The 9,154-nt window shown below is 37.6% G+C and overlaps 1 pseudogene; it reads right to left on the bottom strand.

Annotated features, from left to right (window-relative positions):
• Positions 1-3,851: 3,851 nt before the first annotated feature.
• Positions 3,852-8,179, bottom strand: LOC143887659 (strychnine-11-hydroxylase pseudogene; annotated as a pseudogene).
• Between the last annotated feature and the right edge of the window lie 975 nt (positions 8,180-9,154).

Here is a 9,154-nt window from a genome sequence, read left to right as displayed (position 1 = left end):
GAGAGAGAGAGAGAGAGAGAGAGAGAGAGAGAGAGAGAGAGAGAGATGATGGAGTAGTAGAATTTGGAGGAAGATGAGAGAGTGTTCTCAGAGTGAGAGAAGGTTCTTCAGTCCAAGGTTCATAGATCAGAGGTTCAAAAAAAAACCCTCGATTGCTTCGGTTTTTTCTCCTTTTTTGAGGAAGTGAGGATGTAATTCCCATATCCACCAAACATTTCCTTAGAATACCCATTTATAAAAGGTAAGTTGATACATCAAGAAAGTTTAGTTTTCCTCTTTCTTTCTTTTTTTCTTTTTAAAGAATGACGTGCATATCCTTCCTTAAAAGCAAATGCCGTACAAAAGCAATAGAGGAAATTGCGACACAATTGACAAACATGTGTTCTCTTTTATTTTTAGGCATTACCAAAACATATACATGGCCTGCTTTTCTTTTAGCAATAAGGTATTATACATCACTCACCTTTTCAAGAATAAGAAATAATGATAACTTTTCATGAAAGGCATTGAAAGATTCCTTTAGAGTCAACTCCCTATTTGCTATACCATGCCCAAATAGAAACATTCCATGGGCTTTCGTCCATTTTGAAATATGCCTAAGTGGGTCCCATATTGCATGGTCGAATTCTACATCTGGCCTTCTAAATTTAAAAGAGAACCACCTTTTTTGAAAATAGCATGTGAATGCATATATGTGGAGCGCATTCAACATGGCCGAACAATCTCCATATGCGAAAACCATTTTACATGTGGGCCCCTAATAATGAGTTCTGGGTTTTATTCAACAACATGAGGGCCCATTTCAACATGGCCGAACAATTTAGAATTGGCACACACATGTTGGGAGCATGGTGGGCCTTACCATATGCCTAAAATACACAAGTTTGCTCTATGGAAATTGATTTAACCCATACATGTAATGACCCCAACGTAATTTTGTTACGACAACGCCATGGCAGCCACTCGCTTCATAGGATGATCTAAACCGTTCATCTTGAGGGCTTCAATTTGTAAATCAAACATGTCCCCTAAATTGTGTCCATAGGATGATCCGAAATGTTCATTTAACGAGCCATTCACGGGTCATGCCCCACAACTTATTTCATTATGATGATCCAAGCCATCCAATTGCCGGGCCACGATGTAAATGTGTCGTACCCCCTAAATCGCTTCCGTCAGATAATCCAAACCATACAATTTAATGGCCCAAAATATAACTTGGTTGCGCCCCTCAAATTGTTTCCGAAGGATGATCTTAATTGTTCCTTGGATGGGTGATAACAAATTGGTTGTGCCGCAAAATTAATTCTAATTAGAATAATCTCAACCATCAATTTGACGATCCACACTTCAAAAATCATTTTCAAGAATGGTTCGGATCATCCTAATATGATAAACACTAAATGTATAGTAGGCCCCGCTACCTCGCCGATTAACTATTCCTTCAAAATTTCGATTTTCCAAACCTTTGTGACCGCACCAAATGAACTAATTTTATTCAAATTTATTCTCTCTAATGTCCAACTCTTGATGTGATAATAAGATCAGTGAGTGGCCCCACTTGTATTTGCCGGATTCTAATAAGAATTAATGATTATCATGAACGAGCCCCACTTAAGTGACCGAATTCCCCTAGAATAATTTTCAGAATTTATTATTGGTAGGCTCAGACAAGACCAAAACTCTCTTGAAATTTGAACTTTTTCTAATCGGCAATTATGTTGGCTCACTTGTTCAACCCGAATCACAATTGTAAGGCCACGAAATTCGTACAAACTCCTCTCATTCGGAACCTCATGAACACTCTTTCTCAACACTTTGCTGGAAAAGCTGGAAAATGCGGTGGAACTGACAGAAAAGATCGAGATAATATAAGAAACGGACATAGAAAGAGAAAACACTGAAAAACCGATAGGAAAACACTAACTTCTTTGTTGATTAAAGCGGAGCAAAATGGGGGTGTCTACACAACTAAATCTAAAATTCAATGCCTTTCCATCCTCATCTCAAAACTTGGCTAAAAGCTCCTTGACACCATCTTTAGGGTTTCCCACGTCTAAAAGATTGATGTCTTATAAAGTTTCTAAAATAAGAAACTTTCTATTTTTTCAATATCCATCTTTCACCAACTAAGTATAAGATTCAATACCATCTGGCTAAAAGCTCATTTACACAACCTGTAGATTGAACTAAGTCCAAAAGAAATATATTTTATAAAGTTTTTAAATGAAGAGACATTCTGTTTTTTCAAACTCCGTCTCTCATAAACTAAATCTACGATTCAAAATCATCTCATCCTCGTCTCTAAACTTGGCTCAAAGCACCTTGACACCATCATTAGGGTTTCTTAAATATAAAATATGAAGAAATGGGAAGATAAAAGGAGTAAATCCTTTATACAAATTCTTAGGGCTTCAACGCAAACTCTCTGGAGTCTACAAATACCAGAAACTGGGAAATAAAAATCAATGAAAAAAAAATTTACATGGGTTATGTGCTAACAAAATGGATAAACCGAAGCGCACCTTTCAGATGATTGCTGATGTGGGTTTCCTCTTCTTGTTTGTGGCTGCTCTATTGGCAATGAACAAAAAGAAGAATAGGGAAAACAAATGCACAGAAACCCAATAAGCAGAAAGTAAATGATCTATGAAAAAAGCCCAAAAACAGTATAAAATGAAAAAGAAATAATGTAGAGAACTTACCCTAACAGGCGATTCGATAGAGCTGGAGAGCTACTTTGAGATGATTGTCAATTTTCCTCTTATTGTTTGTGGCTGCTATATGATATGCCCTACCCGTTTCAGATCAAGGGTTAGGACCATATATTCTATGAAGATTATTTGGAGAGGATGGAGATTATGGTTTTTTCTCCACGGAGATTAGGCTTTTTTTTGCAAGAAAGGTAGGTTTCGATTTAGAAGGGCAAAAATTGGTTTTTCTGGAGGATTTCTTGCCGAGATAAGGGAGAGAACGTTTTAGAAAGAGCGGGGTGGGAAAAGCTAGGGCACGAGTTTATCTTTTAACACGTCACCGACGTTTGGGGAAAAAAGCCGGTAATTCTAATAATCAGAGACGGTCGTGAACGTCATAAAAAAAGGAAAGCATGTATCCAATTAATTACCGACGTTTAACATATAAAACATCAGTAAATAATTACTTTTATTGGCTTTCCTTAAACGTCGGTAAAGAAATACTACGCATGTTTTGGGCGGGATAAGTTACTTCCCGCGGGAACAATCCTTCACCGTCGGTAGTTTTACAAACATCGGTATATATATAATATTAGTGGTGTTTTTTGTGAACGTCGGTAAAAGAACGTCGCTGAATGTCTTTTTTCTTGTAGTGTAATTTCATGTTTCCCTAGTGAAACAAAAATTTTCAATTACCATTGATCATGGTGGTGCTATTGTACATTATATTAAGGGATTTGCTTGCGGATGGTCTGTTGCATCCGACAGCAGCCAGAGAGGCTCACCTTTCAGCAGATTTTGTCTCCATTCACAGGGTGGCTGCTGTGGATGCAACAGGCCATATGGGAAACTAATATTAATAATAATAATAAATTTAAAATCAAGTGAGAAATAATGATGAAAAAAAATCCGTCTGCCCAGCTATTGGAACAGGCAACGAGTTCGATCAAAGTAGCCTCTTCTTCCAAAATTAATAGCAGATGCCATATGAATCTTGTTTACTTGCAATGATATCAAATACTTTCTACAAACTCTTTTAACTGTTAAATCTCAAGAGAAATATCAACAATAACAGAAGCAAATGCTAGTATAAGAAAACTAAAAACTAATTTCTCCATGGGGAAGTGATATATTCGCCCTCTTTTGTTCCATGGGCCAGCACCTTCTAGTGTATTTATGGCTACCCTTTTACACTATAAGTGGGTGGCCCAAGGAAGAAAAAGGGGCGAATATATCATTTCCCTTCACCTTATTCTATTCATATATCTAATGTACAACCACATGAAAGCAAAAAGAGATATACAGTAACTTCTAGTCTTCTACTTGCTCATTCCCAAAACTAATATATCTAATGGGCACCAGGCAAAGAGCATTTTTCTTGTTCATTGTAAGACTAGGTCCTTCATTCACGTCAATATCTTCCTTTTTCATCCCAGCAGGCAATTCCCAGTTAAAGCAGAAGAGAAGATTTGCAAGAACAAGCTCCACAACTAGTGTTCCCATATAAATTCCGGGGCAACCTCTTCGACCTCCCCCAAATGGTATGAACCCAAAATCTTGCCCTTTATAATCTACCGAGGTATTGAAAAATCGCTCTGGCAAGAATTCTTATGGGCTCTCCCAGGAATCAGGGTCTGTTCCGATCGCCATTGCATTTACAAGCACCAAAGTTTTCGGAAAAATATCAAAGCCATCTATGCTTGAATGTTGCAATGTTTCTCATGGAACCAGCAATGGACCTCGAGGGTGTAATCTGAGTGTTTCCTTCACTACTGACTTGAGATACGTAAGTAGGGGAAGATCACTTTCGTCTACCTTCTCTTTCGTTCCAACAATCCTTCTAACTTCATCTTGTGCTACCTTCATTTTTCTTGTGTTCCTTATAAGTTCTGTCATCCCCCATACTGTTGTTGTGGATACTGTGTCCGTTCCTGCAACCTTCTATAGCACGTATAGTAAGATGTCTGATAGACAAACTTTAGCTTATGGAGGAAACAAGTCAAATAGAAATGATTAGATGCTACATATTACGATGCACAAAAGTAATCCGTTGTGGCAGTGTTTCAAAACATGGATGTGGATCAAAATGAGGCCAAAACAAATCCTAGTCGACTTGGCACTGTTAAAGTATAAAAGATTAAATAACACCTTCTCCAACAACTTAAGCTTTTAGAGTAATTGGTAGTTTCAAATGGTATTAAAGTGCCTAGGTTCAATCCTCGTCGTTATTAAAAATTCACATGTAATGGACAACCCCAAAAAAAAGGGGTCACACGTGATTAAATAACACCTTCTCCAATAGGTTAATATTTTGGAGTAATTGGTTGTTTCACAGGCACAATGGTGTCGAGTACTCGGTTGATGCGGCTGAGTACTCAATTGGTGGGTTCATAACTCGGCAGAGGCGATGGATTTTTGATAGTTTTTTAGGGCAAAACATGGACAATGACAAGAATGCAGACAAGGTAAAAAGGAGTCGACTCAAGAGAGTCCGCGATGACCCGGAGGAGTTTTGAAATTGTGCATCATGGGACACTTGCGTCAGATTGCTAATGGCAAAAGAATCAAGGGATTTTACTTCTGAATCTCTGACATAGAAGAAATACATTGATTGTCATCAAGAATTATGGCTAGCTAAAAATTGTTAATTTTTAGAATTTATTTCTAATTAATCATTAAATGCTACTTTAGAAATCCTATCACACCCATAAGACACAAGAAAATAATACGCATAAAGAAAACAGGAGTGTTTTACGTGGTTCGGCAGTGTTGGTACATCCACGGAGACGCAGAGAAAATTCATTATGAGTAGCACAAAAAGATAACAATGGTTTCTCCCTGATCAATCTAAAATCAGATGGACCAATCCAGAAACCCTTTTAGGAATCCTCTTATAAACCTTCCCATTCTCCTCTATCATTTTCTACAAAAGAAACCTCTCCTCTCACCACTCCCACGTGGTCAAAATGAACTTATATTATTATGTTTCATCCAAAAAGCATAACACCTCTCTCACTCTCCAAGTTAAAATATGGAACTACAAGTTAAACCTAATATAAGGTGGTAGCCAAACAATATCTACCTTGGCTTGTTATAATAACCACCTTGAAGATTTTTCATTGATGATTTCCACCTAGAGTCACCATCGAATTGTTCCGGTGCACTGACTCCATCTGACTTGATGGCCAATGTACATGTCTAGCTGACCTAAGTAAAACTCAGTCAGTGAACTCTATATAGAGACCTCGATATGTCATCTCCAACTGATCATACTTTATCGTTTTTGGCTTGTCTTTCTTTCCTTCTAATGCCTTCACATTGATTAACATCCTAGGGGTCAATCAGTGGTCCACCCACCTGTTGTCGCACTGATTGCGAAACACAAAACGAGTCAACACTTAGATCACACTATTTTACCATTGATCACAGAAGTCACATGATGATCTTAAAAAACTAATTAGCAAAAACTCGAGCGAGTTAACAGCTACTCAAACCCTGTTGATCGTTTGGCCAATGTCGATTTCCCGCAAGCAAAACTGCCGATTGCAACTGAAATGCTGATTGACGCACTCTACTTATATATTTTCTAGACATCTGCAATCACTATTAGCTTTGATCAAAACAAGCTCCAAACTTCCTCTAACTGATTGGAACCTCCTTCAAATTGCTCCTCCTAATTAAAGATACCCATAGTGAAAAGAATGAACTCACCACTTTCAATCAAACTCTGCCTACATTTTGAAACGCAAAAAAAAAAAAAAAAACATAAAAAAAAAAATAGAAAAAGTTAAATAAATAAATAAAATACTTGGTTCTTCCTCCTCCACTCATGCCTTTAACCTAGCCATTTCTGATGTCACTTTGTAGGAATCCAACGAGCCTATTCCAATCCTATCACATGCAAAAGAAATATAATAACAACAAGCAGAAAGATAAGAAACATATTTTACATGGTTCGGCAACGATGCCTAACTCCACGTGCAGGACAGAAAATTCACTACAAGCAGGAAAATGATTATTAGAATTGTTTCTCTCTAATCACTCTAAAACGAAATCGACCTATCCTCAAACCCTTCCTCGAATTTACAGACACAGCTTTCTACACTCCTCTCTGGTCTTCCTACACAATAGACCTTACCATTCTTGACTCACACTTATATTATGTTTGACCTAAAAGGCCTTTCTCTCTCTCTCTCTCCTAGTCAAACTAGAAAATTACGTGACGTGGAAAACAAGACATTAAAATGTAACAATCCAACAACTACTTAATAAGAACATAAAATGGATACTATACATTTATTTTTCGACAAACGTGGAAAGCATGAAGTCTTTGCGTGAAATTTTTTTATTTATGTATATATCCTTATGAAAATATAATGGTTTTTATTATGAGAACCACTAAGTCTAAATTTCTTGCAGGAAAAATATCATTACTTTAGAGAAGATTGAATGGCTATTGGCAAAAAAAAACTCCCAGGTAATAATTAAGGAATTTTTGAAATATTTTTCAAAATGTAACACTCTAGCCATTTAACAATTTTAAATAACTAATTGAAATATATTGTAGATGGAGGATTTTTAGGTAAAAATCAATTAATAGAATAAGTCGATTACCATGAGGACTCCCTTCACGTGATCTCTAGTAAGATTCAGATCCTTTTGAACTCGGAGCAAGACATCAATCAAGTCTTCTTGCTCAATTCTTTCCCTCTTGGGATCAAGGTGATCCTCAATAGCCTGCTCAAAGAAAGTATCCAAATCAATGAAATTCTTATCAATCTTAGCTTGCTGCCCAGTAACCACATCAATCCACCACATCCATGGTAAGAAATCCGCAACCACGAAACTACTCAATAAAGTCCTTCCTTCATCAAGAACTCGAAGAAATTTACCTTTATATCTTTCCAAACTCTTACCAAAAGCACTCCTACAAATAATTTTGTTAGTGAGAGAAGGGAGCACTGCACTTAGATTCACAGGGTCTGAAGATTCAGATATGGATTGGATCATTCTATCTATCTCCTCTTTCCTAACAGACCCAAATGATTGGACTCGCTTGGGGCTGAGTAGCTCAATAACACAGATTTTTCTCATCTCCTTCCAATTGTAGCCGTACGGGGCAAAAGCCACGTCTAAGAAATTATAAGATAGTTTCTGTAGGGAGGCGAAGGCGGGCCTATTGGAGAATTCATGGTCATGGGATTTGATGACTTCTTTTGCCATTCTGGTAGAGGAAACAACGAGCATTGGAACGCGGCCGAGGTGAAGGTCATGAGGGGGCCATATTTTTTGGAGAGTGACTAGAGGGATCGGTGGGGAAACTCACCGACTTGGTGCAAGTTTCAAAGGATGGGAAGGGAGAAGGGGCCTGGTGGGAGATTATAAGTTCTTCCTCTTTTGTTCTTGAGAAAGAAAAGTAAGAGAGGAAGCAAGGGAAGAATAAGTAGAAGGAAAGGAATCCAGCCAGATAAAGCATGGACAGCCATGTGAATGAGAGCTAGATAGTGTAGTTAGGTTGGGGTTGGGTCTCCCTCTTAAGTAGCCTCCCTTGTTAGTGAATTAAAATTGCAATGGATGATTTGACAAATGGCCAATCGACACACGTGATAACTGTGTGTTTAGGTGATTTGACAAATGGCCAATCGAGAACGGCCCCCTGCAAACATGCTGCAATGGTGCCTCATTGGATCAATGTCACAACAGTAAACACGACTGTATTTTTAACTGCAAAAAATGCAAAATTGAACGAATGGTAAAAAAAATTGGGTGACCTGGATCCACAGGTGCGCCATTGAGCAAATCCCTATATATGGGATTTGTTAGGGACCATCGCAGAAGGCATTTTGCGGCCACCTGTTGCATGAGAGAGCAGCCACATAGGCTTAGATTTTGTCTTATTCATTTTATTTATCTGATGTGGCTGCTTTCTCATATATCCACATCATTACTGTAAAATGTTAACACTCAACTATTTAAACGAATGCTACCCTCAAGAGATTAAATAGCCGCTTGAAGGTAGTCCGGTCTCTATTCTCAATTTAAGCCATGCTGGCAGTCCCCTCTTTAACTACGATTACAAAATCGTCAAATTAATCGGCCAAAATTATAGGCGTTCCTTTTTGCAGTCAATGTTTTAAATTTGGGTTTCGGAATGCATTTCGGTCCTCACCGAAACAAAAATTTTGGCAGAAATTTTGAAATTTCGTTCGAAATCCGACGAAAAATTTTTTGGTTTTTATCCTGCCTGAAATTTCAGGAGAAATTACAGAAATTTCAGCCGGAATTTCTGTAATTCACACGAAATTTCATGGAAATATTTAAAAATGAATAAAATGAAATCTTTTCCTAAAATTTTGGATCGAAATTTCAGGAAAACAAAATTTCGACCGAAATTTCAAAATTTCGGTTTCGGGTTCACCCAATTTCAATTTCGGTATCGACCGAAACCAGAAATTTCGGTC

The sequence above is a fragment of the Tasmannia lanceolata genome, unplaced genomic scaffold, assembly GCF_043159265.1.
Source record: "Tasmannia lanceolata isolate RefF3 unplaced genomic scaffold, GAP_Taslan_0.1 ptg000002l, whole genome shotgun sequence".
Taxonomy (NCBI): domain Eukaryota; kingdom Viridiplantae; phylum Streptophyta; class Magnoliopsida; order Canellales; family Winteraceae; genus Tasmannia; species Tasmannia lanceolata.
Note: the sequence above shows the minus strand (reverse complement) of the source record. Positions and strands in the feature narration are given on the sequence as shown.